This window comes from Neovison vison, chromosome 2 (assembly GCF_020171115.1).
Source record: "Neovison vison isolate M4711 chromosome 2, ASM_NN_V1, whole genome shotgun sequence".
Classification (NCBI taxonomy): domain Eukaryota; kingdom Metazoa; phylum Chordata; class Mammalia; order Carnivora; family Mustelidae; genus Neogale; species Neogale vison.
In genome coordinates this window covers 68,842,894-68,862,889 of record NC_058092.1, presented here as the reverse complement: position 1 = coordinate 68,862,889, position 19,996 = coordinate 68,842,894, and the positions used below count along the sequence as shown (strand labels likewise).

Below are 19,996 nucleotides of genomic sequence, written 5' to 3'. Positions count from 1 at the left end.
TCTTGGAGTAAAAAAAAAAAAAAAATTAAACAAGTTTCTTTAGCTAGCATTATAAGCTGGACTCTCCCCAGTTCCTGCTCCCTTAAGGACATATTTCCTCCTATACTCCAAATTGTTCCAGCTCCAGCAGCTCTTCCTCTCATGGTCAAATCTCCACTTTCCTAAAAAAAATTTTTTTTCTTGCTTTACTTTTTACCTTTCACTTTTTGAATAAAGATTCCACACATTTTCTATTTCTAGTTATTATCACCTTCATTTTTCTCATGCCCTTGAAGGACATATTCTGTACCCATGAATCTGTGGAAACAGCTCTTGTTGACCTAACTCTTGCTGAATCATTCGCTGCTGCCAGCCCATCTATGGTTCTCACTCTGTAATAATCTTCACAGCAGACCCTTCTGAATCATCCTGGTTGTGCTTCTACACTGGGTTATAAGCTTTTTTTTTCTTAACTCTTCCAAGCTAGAGCTTCCTCAGATTTCCTGAACACCTTCCATCTCCATAATAAGTCCTCTTCCTTCTTCTCTACGTATTTATTCTCTTTCCTTCTGACCCCATAATTGTTGCAAGGAATCACTTCTATCATCTATGAATAGAGGTCTTTTCTTAAATCATCACAACCCCACACTAGAAGTCATTTTCTGCAGACAACATCCTCTAAGATTTTTTTTGATCTCCTTGGTAAAGATACCAATATATCTACATCCCAAATGTGTGTGTGTGTATGTGTGTGTGTGTGTGTGTGTATAAAATATTTTCATCCCAGCCAGAGATGCAGACATATTTTGGGAATTTATTTTTGGCTTATTTTTGTTTTTCCTTTCTGATTTATGGGTGTCTGATTGTCATAGAGCTTCGAGGAAAAGTTGTTTCAGCTGATGTTACTTGGGATTCATAGTTAGCCTTTTGAAAACTGCTGTTTCCAAATTACCATGTACACATCATGGAGACACCCTTGAATTCTTGCACTACTCTGGATTTTCTCCTTCCTTCCTTGCATATTTTTTATATGTAGGTGAAAGGGTTAGGACTGCCCCAAAAGTGAAGTGGGAGCCTCCGTGATGTATATGGATGTTTTCATTGTCCCCTTTTTTCTTTATACATATACATATCTCATATCTGTAGGAAATCTTTGGCCATGGGATATTTGAACAGGCTTTTTAGGAAGGAAGGGTCATGTTAGCGAACATTCTATCCCCAGCATGTAGACGAAGACATGTAGATGGCTGCTTACTTTTGGTCAGATCAAATGGTGTGAAGCATCCTATATCCCTCCACAGGATGTGTCCTACTTGCCTCATTGAGAAATGACTATTCTTACGGATATAGGCTTTCAGAAAAAGATATTGACAGCCTTCCTCTTCAATCTATTCTTCTGTAGATGGACTATGGGGCTCGCCTGATGGACTGTTTGACAAGTCTCTCACAGTGTCCATTCAGCCCTGGGGGCAGAGGCAGCTCCCTTTATCTAACACAATAGGGTCAAAGAAAAGTCAGAGAGGGAGTTAGTCTCCCAGAAAGGCCATGAGAACTCTCTTTATGGAAGGCCATAGATTCAAGTTTCAGTAATGTGGGCTTCTCTGAGGTAATAACTGCTAAAAGCATGTATTTCCCAGGGAAACTGAGTTACGTTCCTTTGTACAACTCCCGAGAGAAGAGAGAAGGCAAAGGTAGGGACCGTGTCTATCTTGCTTACTTTGCGTCCTCGGACAGAAAGAGGTTCTCCCTAAATATTTGTAGAATTGGAATGTGGCCAAAGAAATAGGTAGCACTTGACAGTAGTACTAGGTTTTGGGGACTTAAGCAAATTTCTTATTTTCTTATATTATTTTCTGAAGAAAGTATCACATATTCCTGGGGTTGTGACTTAAGATTTTTCCCTGAGGCATTGTCAAGGAAGTTAGGAATTGGTAGAAATTGATCTCTGCTAAGAGATTCAGTGGGCAGATTGGAAAATCCCACCTTAGTACATTTAAGGGTTAGATGCTCTCCTAAAGAAAGCAGTCCTTTTCTTAAAGGCTCTGGCCCTAGCTGAAGCTGGCCATAAGATACTAGATTTGGTAGACAAGCAGACAATTCAACTGTGACCACTGCTTTATTCCTCCCGGGATTTAATTACCAATGTACCTTTTTTGAAGATAGTTTCGCCAATTATGAAAAATGACCTCTTTGGATAATTACATAAATGTCAAATAGAAATAGCCTATAACCAGTATAAATGTTACTGCCATCAAATAGTTATAAATCGGCCTTTCAGCCATGTTTAGTGTACCCTCAACAGTTTTTTTTAAAACCCAAAACATTTTATTTTAATCAAGAAGAAAACAAGGTATGTCACAGATGAAAATGACACACATATTTTTGTGCTTATTATTTAAAGAAAGGGGAAACATCTGAAATCTGTTTGCTAACTACAGTATAATACAAATTAGCCTGCAGGCACCGTGTGTGCCGTACCCTGTCTGCTTGCCAGCCCTGCTTAGTCCCAATGTATTAATGAGCAAGTGCAAGTATTTGAACAATCAGCATTTCCGCATTTGCATGCAAACTCTCATGCTGTGTAATTATACACAGAGCTGGCACTCAAATTAATTAAAGCTGATTTCTCTGTGACTGCAAACTGGTCATATCCTCAGCTTTGCCTTCCTATGAAGTCATCACTCTACATTCAACGTGACACTTCTGTCCCTGGCATTCTCAGTAATGCTAATGTTCGACAACTGTGAATCCGGCAATATTTTAGACTGCAGCTGACAATGGCTGGGTGTTCTTGTGCTTTTCCTCTCCTCCCTATTTTTCTCCCTTCTGGTATAAAGATAAAGAACAGCTTTTGAACGACTGCTTTGTAATTATCTCAAATAATAATGCAAACAAATTACATATATTGTTTCAGTCGGTTCCCTCCTTCTTTTAGGACTCCACCCACTTGATTAGTGCTTACAAACAATTCATCAAACTTAAAAAAATCTGTTTGTTTGATAGTAGCAAACAATTAGTTTTGATGGCTTTTGTCTTAATTTTGAAAAGGCTTTAACAAATGGTGTTTTATTTTCATAGATAAGGATCTCATAATTCAGGATCAGGAAGATTAGGAGAGAAAGAAGCAGGAATGACTGCTAGATTTGATTAAGACTTTTGAATCTCATCAAACACAGCAGTATTGCAACAGAGACTATTATTTGCCAAAGAGATCCATAAATGTTACCTTCTAGGGCACGGGCTTTCCTCAGCTCTTCCATAATAAAGTCATCACCTTTCGGTTTCTCAGTTCCTCAGAAGAAACTGTTTCTGTGACAATTGCTTTGAAAAGACATCCTTAGAGCAATTAAGATACCATTATGAGTCTCTCTTCATAAATTTCAATCTCTGAATACAGGTGGCTACTAAAAAACACTATCATGTAGGGCCCAGGAGATGAGCTGCTTTGACACGTTCCTCTGAAATCACGCCTTAGCACTCAACTACGGCTCACCATCGTCCTCATTCCTCTGTATCCCATTAGCCAGAAACCGCACAGATAACTATTCGCAGGGGCTGGATGTCTCTTTTTAGAGCAGGCACCAAACAGTTCTGTCCCTCAAGTTCAAGACACTGAAATACACTGCCAAGAAGATTGCCCTAGTAATCTACATTTGAAAGGAAAGATCAAGCAGGGAAATCCTTTATAATCAATCTCTAGTGATCAAACCAGGAGATATAATTGCCCTTACCTTATCAGTAGTACTTCTGGGTCCACATAGAACATCAGTCAGCAAGCTCCCTTCAAATTCCAGTTGGCATACAGGTGAGAAAGGAGCATTGAGTTTCTCCCGGAGAGGCTTCTGGGGAGATCACAGTCACTATTATTGTGATCCGAAGCCTGCCCTTCTGTCTTGTCATGAATTTCCTACGCAGACAGGTGTCATATTGGCATGAATTTCGTTGCCAAGTGCAGTTTAAGAGGTGGGCGTGGCCGTGATCATGTAGCCAGTTCCACCTGTCTCTAAACCCTCATAACCTCCATGCTTTCAAAATCTCGCTCAGGTCTTCGGTGACTTCATGAGTTACCCACGCACTGGGTCCGACTAACAGAGGTGTGGGAACAGTATCGAGTTAAGCAGCACTGTCATTGTAGTACACAATGCACATTGCTACTGGCAAATACCTATTTGCTGAATCAGGATTGGGCTGCACTGAGCAGGACTAGGCAGTTCTACCGCTTTCTGTTTGTTTCCTTTTTAGAAACCATCCTCTTCTAATTAACCATTTAGCAAAAATAGATTCTTTTTGATGTTCATTCCCTAAAAATACAGCTTTTATAAGCATAGAGAATTACTATATTTTAACCTTAAAAAAAAAAAAAAAAAAAAAGCAAGCACATGCAAAGCAAAAGGCAAAGAAAATTAGAGTTCCCCAAACAATTAATATGAACATGACCGCATATGTTGTACTTTCTGCTCTTAAACTTTCTGATAGCAAATTAAATACATTTGTTAGTTATGATTCTTTAACTTCTTATGGGAGAGGGATAATAGGAGAAATGTTCTGTAAACCTTATAAGAAAAGGGAATCCTTTACATCTTAAGGAATAATAGATAGCTGGTACTCAAAAAAGTTTTTTTTTTAATTACTGGTGGTATTTTTTAAAAGTTGATTGACTATACATCTCCTTTAGGTGTATGTATAAATGGAATTCAGGTTTGCAAGTGACTAGATAAGATTTTAGAAACTTGACAGCGTTATATGTTTTATTAATCATTGTAAGTATAACATGATCACAACAAAGTCTAGAAAATAAGGAGCTCAATAGATGTAAATGGCATGTCTTTGAATTACAATTTCTACCCATTTTATCAGTGTACTCTGGAAGTGGTGGGCTATTAATTTTTTTAGACTCCTCAATTCCTCAGTGACATTTAAATCAAGAAAACTCTTTTTTCTTTTTGTTTGGGGGTGGGGGGAACTGGTCTAAATTCAAATATCAAAGTATGGCCCAATATCCTACCCAAAGCAAACATTTCTTATGTAACTTTGCCTTTTCTTCAATCTGCCCACCAGCTAGCACAAAACTGACAGGTACATAATGATATTTAACAGACTTTTTAAAAAAGATTTTATTTATTTATTTATTTGACAGACAGAGATCACAAGTAGGCAGAGATGCAGGCAGAGAGAGAGGAAGGGAAGCAGGCTCCCTGCTGAGCAGGGAGCCTGATGTGGGGCTCAATCCCAGGACCCTGGGATCAGGATCCCAGCCGAAGGCAGAGGCTTTAATCCACTGAGCCACCCAGGCGCCCCTATTTAACAGATTTTTGCTAAGTAAATAGTTAGTGGTACATTTAAAACTGTGTATGTGGACTTTGTAAATGATATAAATCAACTAACCTCAGACTCTTGAAGGTTTCCTTCTTGTATGGGGCTTACGCAAGGTTTGCATATAAACGCAAATGGTAATCCTTCTCTAAATAAATTGAAATTAAATAACTTTGACGAGAATACATTAGTAAGTCTAAGATGATCCATTCTGATTTTACATAGAGATCTTCCTTATTTTGACCAATACTTCCTGAATTGTCTGTTCTTTGGTATGTTTTTTTCTGAGGCTTCACGAAGCTTTGAGGATAAATTTAATCCCTATTCCACATGAAAGTTATTCAACTATTTGAAAAATGGCTATCATTTTTCCCTAAGTCTACTCTTTTTTCAGTCGAACATTCCTTTAATCATTCTAATATGAGATGGCTTTTAAGGTTTCTCACCATATTGGACAGATTCCAGTTTGTCCATGTCTCTTCTAAATGTGACATCAGAATCGAATGCATTACTTGAGACATCGTCTAATTATGCAAAGTACATGGATATTGATGCCTGCCTTGTTCTGCCTTCTATTTCTAATAATTCAGAATTTTATGGAGGCAGAAAATGCATTCTGAGAAGGGGTTGGCATCATTATCATACTCTTAGTTTTTGAATTTTTAAAAAATGAAAAAGTTTAAATATTTTCATTCCGAATTCTTTCCATTCCAGCCTCTCGGGACGTGTTCTTACTGTCGTTGAACTTTGGATGGAAAAAGAAGACTTTCTATCCATCCATACTAGAGCTCACATTTGGTACCAGCCGTTGTTCTCATTCCTTGAGGCATTTTTGAATCACGATTCTGCTACCTGATGTCTTAGTTACTATATTTTGTGTTGTGTCATTTTTGGAAAGAATCTGTGTGGCTCCTATGGGTCAGGCACTATGTCAGTGTCAGGCAGTGATGATACCAAAGGCAAGGAGACATGGTCACTTTCCTGAGAAAGCTCCCAACAAAACAATGACACTGCCAATGTAATTATTATGCCTTCCATGTTTTTTTTTGAAATCACTAGCAAAAAAAAAAAAAAAAAAAAGATAGTACAGTTCTCAGAGATCTCTCTTCAGATTGACAACACTCAATCACCCTTAGCTCATGAGAATAAAATGTTAACACCTATCATTTTTATTGAGCACTTGTGTAAGGAAAGGTAAAAAGCACTTCATGTACATTATATCATTTAAAAAGCACAGCATCTTTAGGATGTAGATAGCTTTAATCTCTCACTACAGTTGAGAAGATTCAGGCTCAGAAAGTTAATGCAACTTGCACAAATTGACATAGCTGGTAAATTGCAGGGCTTTACTTTGAACTGCCGAGGATCTGTGACTCCAAATTTCATTCTTCATCACTCTTAAAGAGGTAATTCTGTCATTCTTGGAAACTTTCTAACTATACTACAAACTAATCTAACTTATATTCTAAGAATGCGTGAGAGTTTTGATTAAAAGACTTGCCAAAATTCAGTTATACTTTTTTTTTCTTAAGAGTAAAAGTGATATATTTTACCCGGAGCTATTTTGTTCTTAATGAACCCATATTGATTCTTTTTTTTTTTTTTAATTTTATTTTTTTAAGATTTTTATTTGTTTGACAGAGAGAGAGAGAGAGAGCACAAGCAGGAAGAGTGGCAGGTAGAGGGAGAAGAAAAAACAGACTTGATCCCAGGACCCTGAGATCATGACCTTAGCGGTAGGCAGATGTCCAACTGACTGAACCTATCAGGTACACCGAACCCATATTGATTCTTAAAAGTCACTGACATTGTCTCAAAATGCTCACTTTTACTTTAATAATTTTGTCCAAATTTTGCTAGAGAGTGATGTTGAACTCACTGGTTTGCAGTTCACAGAATCAATCTTTCCTTTCTAATAAAATCAGATCAGTATAGACTCATCTTTGGTTTTCTTGATTCTTCCCTATTCTCCATGATACCTCGGAAATAATTGGTAGAGGTTCTATGAACACATTTGAAATCCTTTCTTTCTTGAGCACACCAGAACGTATTTATGTAGCTATCTGCTTCACCTTCTTGGGGTTTGTTTCCTAAAAGTGAGCTCTTGAAAGTGAAGACTAAATTGTTCTGTACCAAGTTTTATATGTCGAACACACTTTTAAATATTTGTTGGAAAAAAATTGACATAGTGGAGAGGGAAAAAAGCTCTACAATCTTGTTTTATATAAAAGAAAAAAGACCCCTATTTTTTGCCTTCTTGGGAGGAGAAACATTAATATCACACATAAATGGTTCTTTTGTTAAGGGAAAAAAAAAAAAAACTAGAGAAATCTGTATGAGATATTCAAGTTGAGAAAATCAAGGTACTTTTGGACATAGCCTGATGGGCAACATTAGCTAACAGGTGGGCTAAATTTCCTTATAATAAATGATGAACAATTTGTCAGTCTGGGAAGTGGGACTTGGACATGGGCAGAAGGGAAGAGATATGAAAGTGTAGTGATGTGAGGGGCTTCCCAAGAACATGGCAGAAAGGCCAGAACACAACAGAGGAACACAGACAGGGAGGAATTCTGAAGCTGCTTAAATGCAAATCTCAAAACATGGCTGTGCTGGCCCACGAGGGGACTTGGAAATGATAATAGAGGACAGAGTCCTTTTCTTCACTACAAGGGATGATCCCAATTTTATAAAGTGAAAAAATACCTTTGAAAGAGGAAAGACCTTCTCTGGGGTAACATTAATTATTCTAGTTTGAGTGGATATTAAGAAATAATAAAGCCCTTATATTCTATAACAGTCTTTTGATATAATTTTCCCTAATTGTACTTTTATTACACTGTATTTTGAAGAGTTGCATTAATTCTTTCATGGAGTAGTATATATTTTTATTACATAGAAAAGTCCAAGATTATTTCTGGTAGGTAAGCAGAGAATGAAAGGAAGGTATGTCATCCAGAGAATGTCAAGTCCTCCAATATGAAAGGCTCTTAAAAATGTTATTTTACTCTAGCTAGAAAAGACTAAGGCATCATTTTAATATGAATTTCACAGAAAGAACCAAAAAACTGTCAGGAAGAAAAAGGCTTTTTAAGACCATTTTCCTCCAGAAGAACAGTGTATGTGTGTGCATACACATATAATATTATTTTCAATATTCCTAAAATATTCTTAATAAAATAAATGTTTAATAATAAAACTAATTCTGATGGGGAGTATCAAGAATTTATATATTATATTATTAAAAGAGATATGTGTATATATGTGTAGGTGTGTGGCAAAAAAAGATTCACAATTTTTAATCAGCTCGAAAGTAAAAATTTGTTGCTGAGAATGTTTCTCTTTGGTAATATGCAGTATTGGAAGCATCAGCACAGTAGTATTATGCTAATGCATTACAGCTGGAAGATGAACCTCGCTGAAAAATTCAAGAAACTGAATACTGAACAGTTAGTTGCAGAAGGGCAATTATGAGACCTGGTCTAGTTTCATTATCCAAGATGAGTGAGAATAAAATGCAAAACTGAAACATAAATGATGCAAAGCATATTAGGTATTAGATTTCTTTTTTGTTTTAATTATCTAAGTTTTCATTAATAAGTGCTTTGAAATATATGATCTTTTCTTTGATGCTGCCTATTTCAAAGCAACATATTATATGGGCTTCTACTGCATTATATTATAATAATTCTAATAGCTAACTTTTTTCTTACTATGTGCCAGGTATTGTGCTAAACACTTCATGTACATTATCTTTTTTATTGCTGCAATTTATGAAGTAGATAATATTATCATCTCCTTTTAAAAGCAGGAGCAACTGAAACACAGAGAAGTTAAGCAACTTGTCCAAGGTCACATTGTTAGCAAACAATTGAGCCAGGACAAAACTCATGTAGAATATGGAGACTGTACACTGCTCATTTATTTTGCATCTACTGTGTACTATCTTTAAGTATCTACTATGTGCTTAAGTGTTTTCATATGCTGGATGAAGGAAAACTCCATCATTCTAAGTTATTTTGTAATGCTAACCAGTTCTTAATATTTTATTCAAGGGATGTCTCAGTTAGTTAAGCATTTGCCCTTGGCTCAGGTCATGATCCCAGAGTCCTGGGATCGAGTCCCGCATAGGACTCCTTGCTGAGCTGGGAGCCTGCTTTTCTCTCTGCCTGCTGCTCCCCCTCTTGTACTCTCTCTCTTTCTCTGACAAATAAATAAATAAAATCTTAAAAAATATATCCTATTCAAAGTGAATGTAAAATATACTTTATCTGTTAAGGCTAGCTCAAGTGTCAAGTTATTTATGGATTTTGTTGATTTCATAGAGCAGAGCTGACTGCTGTCTCCCTTGAATCCCCAGTGCCCTGTTCAGATGCCTGTATACACCCAAAATATCCATGGCTCTTATTTATTTACATATCTACTTATCTGAGGGGCCTACCTTGATGTTGAAATGCAATAGCTGTTAACAAACATTTGTGTAATGAATCAATAACTGGGGTAGCCCTTATCTTTTCTGCATCTTTTTGACACATAATTTTCCCTGCCAGGCACCAATTTGTCTCCTGCTGGGGGAAAGCAGAGTACTGCCTTCTCTACACTTTGAATTAATGTTTTTCCTGTTGACTAAACTAAAGTGGTAAGGAAACATGAGTTTCTCTGCTCAAACTAGCAGTACTCTTGGTAAATATATGAAAAATATGGAATCAACAAGCTTTGTGTTGGACTACCCCAAAGAGAAGTTGCCAAAAATTTGACTATTGTGCCTGTGATAGATGAGGCTCAATATTATTCTTCCCCAAAGTCTTTATTATTAAGCAAAGTGACCCATAGTTGAAACAGAGAAGAAACTATAATGTTTTCACCCCAACAGAGACCTGGGACGAAGAGAAAGTCAAGTGCAGACTAGTGCATTGGCATGATACTACTCTTTGCTTGTTTTTATCCACTCATCTGACATTTATTGAATAGATGAGAGAATAAACGACAGGAAGAGGGGTGGGACGCTGTAGGCGGGCTCTGAGATGGCTTCAGAGAGCAGGAGACCCCTGAGTGGAGCACTAGAATAAAATTTAGTTAAAAGAGGGGAGAATGACTGGGGTGCCTACGTGGCTCAGTGGGTTAAGTATCCGACTCTAGATTTCAGCTCAGGTCATGATGTCGGGGTTCTGAGATCGAGCCCCCAGTCGGACTCTGTGCTCAGTGGGGAGTCTGCTTTAGATTCTCTCTCTCTCTCTGCCCCTCCCCTCCTCTAAAAATAAATAAATAATAAATATTTTAAAAAAAAAAAAGAGGAGACAGTGGAAAGCAGGCAGTGTGAAAAATATAAGGAAGAGCATCAACCACATGGGGACCAGGGGCACAGGTCCTCTTGGGTGACTGTGAGAAGTTCAGTGGAGCAGAAGTTTCTTGGAGTAGGGAAGAAAGTGTTAGCCACACGGTCCAGCAGATTTTATCATTAAAAAGTGTGGCAGTAGACCTGTACTGGAGGCCTACCTCTCTCAGGACTTCAAGAGTCAGACTTATAAAAGTCTTTTTACACTATGGGTGCAAAAAGGAAATGCCTAAAAAAGGCCTAGTAAGTAATGATTAAATGCCTAAAAAGGCCTAGTAAGTAATGGTTAATGAGTAGGGAGACTGGGAATAAGGCAACAGGAAGTGGTATACTGAGTTGCCGTAGGCCACATGGTAGCCACTGGGAGCAGAGCTTCCAACTATCCCAGATAAGTCAGCTACCCAGTTTTGTTGTTGTTGTTTTGTGAAATGTCCAATTTTTAAAGTATGGACAACTAGTTTGAAGTTTTTAAAATATTATCATGGCAAAAATAATGCCTATTGCCATTCTGTAGGTCCTGATGTAAGTTTTCTATTCTATGAAGTGAGTTGACAATACTTGCCCGATATTTCTCAAAAGAGTATTAGAAAGATCAAATCACCTTGTAGATAAAAACCTAAAAAATTATAATGTGCTACAACAATTAAAATATCACTTATATTATTATCAATGCCAGCAATTCTCATTTTTTAAAAAGATTTTATTTATTTACTTGTCAGAGAGGGAGAGAGGACACAAGCAGGGGGAGTGGCAGGCAGAGAGAGAACCAGGCTCCCCACTGAGCAAGGAGCCTGATGCGGGACTCAATCCCAGGACCTGAGTCAAAGGCAGACACTTAACCAACTGAACCACCCAGGTGTCCCAACTGATTCTTATATTTTAAACAAGCCAATCTGTGTCTCACTTTACTCTATCCCATCTTTTTTTTATCTAATACTATTTATTTTTATCTAACAGTAATCCCAAAAGGAGCAAGGCACACTATAGCCTGACGTCAGAGGAATGAATCCAACCCTGCTCACTGCTGAGTGAAGGTGGGTTGGCACGTGTGTTATCCCACCTGATTCGAGTTAGTTGAGCATCGGCTCCTTTTGCTGTAGGGTGGGTAAAAACACTTTTAAGATGTATCAACAAATTCGATGACACTATGAATGGGTATATATGTTTATATACATATGAAAGCCATTTTGTCTCAACCTCAAAACTTCGGATTATCAAAAATCTAAAAAAGAAAATGGAGAGTAGACGTTACCCAAACATACTGGTATGAGCTATCAAAATAGACTCTGTTTTTTAAATTATTATTCCTTTTCTACAAAGTGGAGATTCTCATGTACTTACAGAGATTTGGGACAAAGTTTCACTTATCCTTACCCAATGTGTAGGCTAAAAAAAATTAATAAGCATGGCTGACACCAATAAATGCTAAAGACGGGGTCCTAGAACTAAAGATAACACTTAGATGCTGGCAAGGCTCCCCAGTTGAAGTTGCAGATTCCCTTTCTCTGACTTGAAGTCTTTAACAGGATTTGTCTCATTTGTCTAGGAGGATTTGAGTGTGGTCCTGCCAAACAGTGACCTTTCCAATTTTCTGTGCATGTCCTTATTCTGGTTGAGAGGCCTGTACAATTTTCATAGAAAGTATTCAGATTCTCTGTGGCATGTGTGCTCTTTTAAGAAACCAAAAATCTCATAAGCATCCCATAAATTTGACCCTGCTGCTGATTGGAACTTCTTCAGAAGCAGCACCAGAACAAGCGGGTCTTCTTTAAGTGTTTTTATAAAGACTTTATTTCAGCAGCTGTGGTCGAGGCTTCCACCGCAGGCAGCACAATAAGGTTTAGATTAAAAACGGGAAATAACCCTCTTGAAGTCGAATCCTGAATGTACCTACCAGCAAGAGTGAAATGAATCACATGTTTCCTGGAGGTGACATTTTACTCTATGACTTAAGGAATCTCAGCAGGAAAAGTGTAGGTTTGCCTAGAGAGAAGTGTAGGAAAAATTTACAAAGAAATGAAAAACCTAGAAATGAGGAAGGCAGCTTGCCAATTCTATGATTTTTAACTAGGAATGTTCAAAAACCGAGCCCTCTGTATAGATAGCCAAAACAACTTTTATAGTTTTCGGAAATAGGACTGCAACTCCATTCCACCCTCTCCAACATCGCCCCGGATTTCATGATGAATAGAAGTTGGGTACTGAATTTTACATTCTGAATGAGGCTAAAAGCAGACTGGATAGTGAGAAGATCAAACCTACAGAATCTACTCTTGGCAGTCTGGGTCATCACAAGAGAGAATTGGCAGTACTCCATTCCTGCTCCCTGTCAACTTCTTTCCCTTTTTCTTTGTCTTCCTACTCCTGCGGATACGTTGGAGTCAAAGAAAAATTAGGGACAGAGTGAGAAGAGCCTCAGATGTTGGGGAATGGAAGAAACAGCAACAAAGCCTGAGTTTCAGGTGTCCAGGAGAGCTAGATCTCATCCAGAGACAGGGTCTTGTCAAGAAAATGGAAGGGCCTCTGTGTGTGTGAAATCTCCAGTAGCACTATCCTCAAGACAGTTGCAAAATCACCATCCGATGGAATTTTAGGCAATCTGCGAGATCAGATCAGTCAAAAATAGTTACTTAGACTCAATCTCCAACAAACTGGTTCCTCCTTGCCTTTTGATGACCTTTCCTCCCATTCCACTCATGGGAGCCACTTCTAAAGGTCCATTCCTCCCTTCTGTCACCCACACAGCCCCCTCTCCTGCCAAGTCTGCGGGTGGGTGGAATGGGATGGCAGAACAAACAGGTTTGGGTGTGGTATGGGTCTTGTCAAAGGGTCACAGTCATTTGTTTTTAACCTTCGTATGTATGTCTGAAAAGAAGGATGTACAGCATGTTTTGAAAATCTGAAGCCTCACATTATGTTTTCCCCTTTTACAAACAGATCAGTCAGTTAAGTTTCTTTTCCTAGTTTATGGTTTTTGCCACAGGTCTGGGACCCTAAAAAGAGAGACTGCCAGGTAGTTCTGAAATCTAGAAGTACCTTCGATATAATAGGTGCTTCACAAATATCTGTTGAATAATGAAACACATCTAAAAATTTAATAGCCTCTTAGATGCTCATTTAGCATAGTTACAGGTTAAAGATAAGGGAAGAATGATGATATCCCAGGGGAGGAACTAGGCAGACTTCTAGTGTGAGCTTAGGTCTAATTCAAACTGAGATACATTACATGAGGAAGGCTGACAAGCACTATATTTTAGTTAAAATCATTAGTCCAAGTCAGCTACTGTATTTCCTTTATGTTAAATAAATATTTATATTTACTTGAAAGCATTCTGCGTAAGGCAATGGGTCTTAAGATTTTGGGGGTTATAAGTTCTTTTTGGGAATCCACGAAAAGCTATGGACTCTCCTGAGATGAAAACACACATTCAAAAAAATCTTTTAAAGAAATAAAACCACAAGAAACTTTGTTCCCGAGTACCCTGAAGCTCATTCAGGGACAAACCTGTATCCCAGGTTAAGAACTTTTATAAAGGCGAAGCCCTTGAATGGTGACCTGCAAGGTTCAGAAGAGGGCTTTCAAGGAAAAAAGGAAAAAACAGTTTTATTTTAAGGTTTAGAACAGTAGAGTCCTATACAGCATAATCACAAATTCCATCCATTCCAAGAGACTGAGCTGAACGAAACAAATATGCACAGAGCTGCCCCCTTTCTGGGAGGTAATGGAATTTTCACGCACACCCCACAGGGCAGAAGAATTCAAAGGTGCTTGTTTAAGCCAGAAGACCAGGAAATGTGCAACAGTATTGTGGCCATATCACACCGTAGTCACATCCAAAGAGTCACACACAGTAGGTCCACTGTGCTCAAACACATTAAGCCAAGCGGAAATATGGGGGTCTGTGCCCTGGAAGTCTAACATGAGCTGAAGATATTTCTTAAATTAAAAGAGAAATTACTGTCATTAATCACTCTCTGAATCCTTAAAATATTTTTTCCTTGGACCTAAAATTTAAGCTGATTACCAGCCATTCCCAGAGATGCAAAGGAAGGGGTTGTGGGGAGAAACTTACAAGAGAAAACAATTGGCATCTCAAGTGTCCTTTCTGACCCCTTGTCTCTCCTCTCCCTAGCAACTGCTTCCTTTCTCTAATAGTTTCCTCCTTGTAATGGCAGGAAGAAAAAACACTGAACTTCCTAACTGAGCCAACTTCAGATTGCCAAACTAGAATCTGGAAGGTTGCTTTTTGAGATGCTTTTGTAGCCAAACAGATGTATTTCTAAATTTTACTTCACTTCATTCACTGGCTTCTCCTCCACTATATTTAGGATTCAATGCTCATTTTCTTATCATTTTCCATTTCATTGCTTTTGTTTCACATTTGAGTAACTGTAGGTCAAACGTACTCCAGATCTTCTATTAAAGACATGTTAAAATCAGATAGAAACTATATGATTAACCACATGAATCATCGGTTTTTTAAAAACAGGAAAGTAAACAAGTGCTTGGTGAAGCCCCACCTGCTTTGCTGCTGTTGTGGTGCTGTGCCTATCATGAGGAAAACAATTCCCCCTTCTCAAGGCTGAACTAAAATTAGGCTCCACCTGCAAGATGTTAATGAAAACTTACACAGCTGCATTCCAGAAACAAGTTACCCAGATTGCTTTTGGAAAGCTCTGTGTAAAAGCAAACTTGTTAGCTCTTTGCCTAATTCCCAAAATGTAGTATTAATTTTAATGGCAATTATTAGCACAATAACCAACTGATAAGTAATCTCAAAATAGATCCAATATTATCAAATAGGAAATATACTGTAATTTTATCGCACATCCTGCCGGGTTTAACCCCTTACTCACAAATGCTAACTTCCTGTCTCCTTTTTGGCACTTGTGCTCAAACGGAAGACATGAGAAAAAGTGAAGTCACAGGAATGGTCTTCTGACAGTTCCATTTAGCATGGGGCTCCCCTTATCCACATGTGGCTAATGAGAAGAAGAACGCCCTTGATTCCTTTTGCAGATTCTCAAGCTTTCTTTGGAAGAGAAGCCTCAAATCAGAACCAAATCACATCAGACACCCTTTTCTTGCAGATTTAAGATACAGTGGGCTTTCATACATTGTCATCAGAGAAGGTGGTCTCCCCATTCCATTTCCAGGTCAAGTCTTCACCATTCCATTCTATAGACCAAAGGACTCAGTTTTGATCCCCATTACTTTTCCAAATCATACCATAGTGCTTACCCTCAGAGAGAGAGAGAGAGATGTTACAGTTTAATTATTTACTAAACTGTGCGTGTGCAAAATTAAAGAAGCTGTCGTTTGGGGATGGAGGATCTCTGCCTTTTAAAAATCCCAGCCTTGGAAAAAAAAAAACAAAAAACAAAAAACAAAAAAACCCCGCTTCACTTCCTTTACTTGCAATTTAGTCTTATCAAAGGATCAGGAAATGCCTACAGTTGTTCTGATTTGATCTATGTTCCCGATGTTGCATGTTATCCTATAGATTCTTAATATTTTCACAGTTATACTTTCGTAAATGCTCTTTGGAACACGTTAAAAAATTGTTTCGAAGTCAAATAGGCCCAATTAGACCTCGAGCAGCAAATTCGGTTTCTGTCAGAGATTAAATAATGAAGAAAATAGCAATGCTAACAAGCAGGAGCCTGCCTTTCATTACCTTATCTGATTTCATTAGCCTAATTCACGCTTATTAATTATTGGTTGGATGAGATCATCAATGTAAGTATGCCAGCCTCACGATGGTTGCATTTGGGGAATAGTCAGCCTTTTTCAGGACTTCTCCATGGTCCTCCGATGATACTCCCATTTCATTTCCATTTCAGGCTGCTGCCCCATTCAATAAATGTATCTGAACCGCCTATGAAAGCAACACTGCCAGAATAAACATTTTGTTTACTACACAGCCCTGCTTGCAACTGTCAACAAAGAAATATAAAAGGAGATTTAAGTTTTCATTCCTAGATAGTGAACTCCTGTGTGTTTCTACAATACAGGTCATTACTGACTCGGCTGCCCCCCTGAGATTGAGCAATTCTCACGCACGTTGTGACAAAGGGCTCCGGGTCTGGCAGTGTGGGAATGGACTGGGCCACTTAGATAAGTTTCATTCACTGTAGGAGCCCAAGGGAATAGTGCATCAAGGCAGCCACACTGCCTCAGTTCATGGTGTAACTTTACACTATTTTCCCTTTAAGTCGCTACTAATCCCTTGGGTTTACATGTTTTGGGGGCTGCATCAGAGAAAAGCAGTGTGAAATTGCCTGAAAGCCTCCTTATAAATAAGACGTACGATATAGACCAGCTCTGTTGATGAAAAGACTGAGAGAAATGCCCTTGAGGGCCCCAGGAGCCATTTTACAAGGCTCCCACTGGTAGGTGTGTTTTTTTTTGGTTTTTTTTTTTTTTCGATCTGATGGGCAAGGAGAAATTACTAACTAGGTTAAAAATCTCACTGGCTCTGAATTCAGTTAGAAACGAGCCTATCATTAACATAAATCCCGTCTACATATTTACTAACCAATACTGCTTGTTTAAACTTGATTTTGTCCTTGTAGAAGATATCTTACTCCTTTTGATAAAGAGAAGAAGGAGAAAGCAAACAAAGCAGGAAACTGGGATGTCACAGATGAGAACACTATCATAAGTTTCCAGGGGCTCTGGATTTGCTTCCTGAAGGGTGCACAAGGCACCAGTGTGGGCCATGTACGTGCTTCATCTTCTTGGGTCAAGTCTTTGAAGTGTTATTGTTCCATTTTAAAGATGAGGGAACTGAGGCCAGTAAATGACAAACCCATTCATTTAGCATGGGAATGTCTTACTTCAAAAATAATTATGCTTCTTCCCTTCCTGCCAATCAGGGAAGCTAGAGGAAGAGTCCCTACCAGCAAAGGGAACATGGAGAGACAATAGGAAAAACTCTTCCCTCATTGTTCCCTTGGGTTCTTCAGTATCATCAGTGCATCTCCCCTGTTCACTCTTACACTTCTGGAAATTGGCCTGATTTCCTACCCTGATCCTTTTATGAAAACACTAACTCCTCTTACTCGTCCCATTTCCTAACACTGCGTCCAATCCACCGCACCCTGCTGCCCTTCAGTTTTCCTACTCTCTAAATCCTCCTACAAACAGCCATTTGGAAACAATTTAGAGGTCCACCTACTTTCCTGTGCATCTGTCTTTTGTAATTTAGAGGTTAGGGACTGTGTGTTTTCTACTTGTCATGTTTATGCCTCATACTCTGTGGATACCTAATAAATGCTGAATAATAGCAGCTTTAAGACAGTGCAGAACTGGAAACACAGGTTCTTATATTTAGTATTTCATCACCAGCAAGGAACATTTATTCACTGTCAGCACTATGCTAGGCACTAAATGAAGTTAATTACTGAAGCCGGGCTCCAAGATGTTTTACTTTCCTCTCTTATTTTCTTGATCAAAAAAAAAAAAAAAAAAAAAAAATTACCATTTAATCTTCTCATTAAAATCCACAGTATCCTAAAGATATAGCTACTTCTTTTTTTTTTTATGTTTATGGTAATTGCATGGAAATATTAATTTGGGAAAGAATTCAGTTTCCGGCTTAAAGAACTCAAGCCTTCATGCAACAGAACAAATTTATACAATATTAAGAAGTAGAGAAACTCCCTTTGGCCAAGGGTCAATGCTAGAAGACTCATGAATTTAATGTCACCGAGAGTGCCTGGATCCTAGAAAAAGGTTGCCAAACACATTTGTTGGCTCTGTTGTTGGTAAGTATGGCTTCTAACTCGATCCTCAGCACAACCATACCAGCTGTTGGAAGCCTAGGTTGTCAGTCCAAATGGATGGTGGCCACTGGTCCTTGGAACTCCACATTCTGTCCCTGCTGCAGCATGGCTGACCATTCTCTGGGAAAACAGCCTCCATGGGGGCTGAGCTGTTGCTGTGACCGGCTGTAAAACTCCACACTGCCGATCACCATCCTTTAGCACTACAGCACTCAAAACCTCAAGGCATGCCAGTGCTCATCCCTCAAATACCCAGCAGCTGTGCATGTGATCATACACTGGCCACCCCTCACTAATTTGTAACCTGGGTGGATGGAGAAATTCAAGGTCACTGTTCAGATCCACGGACTTCAGGACAGAGGTATTTTTTGTAGAGAGAGGAACCAAGGTGCAAAGTGTGCTGAATGAGAACTTTTTGAGACTCACTGATAAAGTCCTATGTAAACACCAGTTTGCTGTTGCGTGCATGTCTTATTTCCTTTGTGGTTGCCCGCAAAGGGAAAGAACAGACTATCTCAGTGGGGTTATGCACATTGGGGAGGGTATGTGCTATGGTGAGTGCTGTGAAGTGTGTAAGCCTGATGGATTCACAGACTAATACCCCTGGGGCAAATAATATATGTTAAAAAAATAATTAATAAATAAAAAATTAAAAAGAGGCAAAAATTTAAATATTAAAAATCAGAAATTGAAATAAAAAGAAAATGAAATGAGTGCAAAATATTAAAACACTATAGAAATAAATAATTTTGAAATGAAAACCATACCACTGATGATCAGTGTCCAAATTTCAGTGTATATTGTCCAAATATATTTCAAGGGACATGTTAATATTTTCATTAAAATGAGATTATACATTGAGTTATAAAAAAAAAAGAAAAATAGACTATCTCAAATTTGTGTTTTCTAAGAATAATAAAAATACCTCTGAGTTCATGCTGTGTCTAAATAAGCAGAGTAAATTGGAACATTTCAATGTGAGATAATTTAGGCCAAAGATATATTTGTTTGTAATAGCAATATAATTAACTCAAAAGGTTTTTTTGTCCTATTTGTTTTGTTTTAGATTTCCCTAAAAAATGATCTCAACTCCATTTCTTTTGGTCCCCTGTATGGAAAGAGGTTACGAATATACAGTAAAAATAGGAAGGTACTTGCCAATTCGGGTCATTAATTCATGAGCAGACCTATGGTAACATCATTGATTTTTTATTGTTTTTCCCAATCACTAATTCAGCAAATATTTTTCAAATACTACCTACCATATTCTTGGCTCTATGCCGTGCAGTGGAGCTCATAGTATTGTGTAGAGAGAGACATGAAAACAAGCAATTAATAAAATATGGTGTGGTATAATAGAAATAAGTCCTACAGGAATGATAAATTCTTCCTGTGTACTCTAAGAAGGTGACATGTGGGAGATGACATTTCAGTTGTGTCTTAAAGACAAATAGTTGTCCACTGTCAGAGGGTGGGAAATACATCATAGGCAAAAGGAACAGCAAGTGCAAAGATAGAAATCCATGGGAAAGGATAGTATAGTGCATTTATTACATAGTGTATATGATAAGTAGAAGATGA

The 19,996-nt window shown here is 38.2% G+C and overlaps 1 protein-coding gene across 32 annotated transcripts in view; it reads right to left on the bottom strand.

Annotated features, from left to right (window-relative positions):
• ADGRL2 (adhesion G protein-coupled receptor L2) overlaps window positions 1–19,996 on the bottom strand; it is a 613,413-nt gene that overhangs the window by 283,986 nt on the left and 309,431 nt on the right. The window contains exon 1 of one of the 32 annotated variants that reach the window (XM_044238535.1): window positions 3,711–3,727. The exons of the other annotated variants lie outside the window; for them this stretch is intronic. The gene's annotated coding sequence lies outside the window, so the exon portion shown is untranslated. Of the gene's footprint in view, window positions 1–3,710; window positions 3,728–19,996 lie in introns of those variants that run through there. 32 annotated transcript variants of the gene reach the window in all.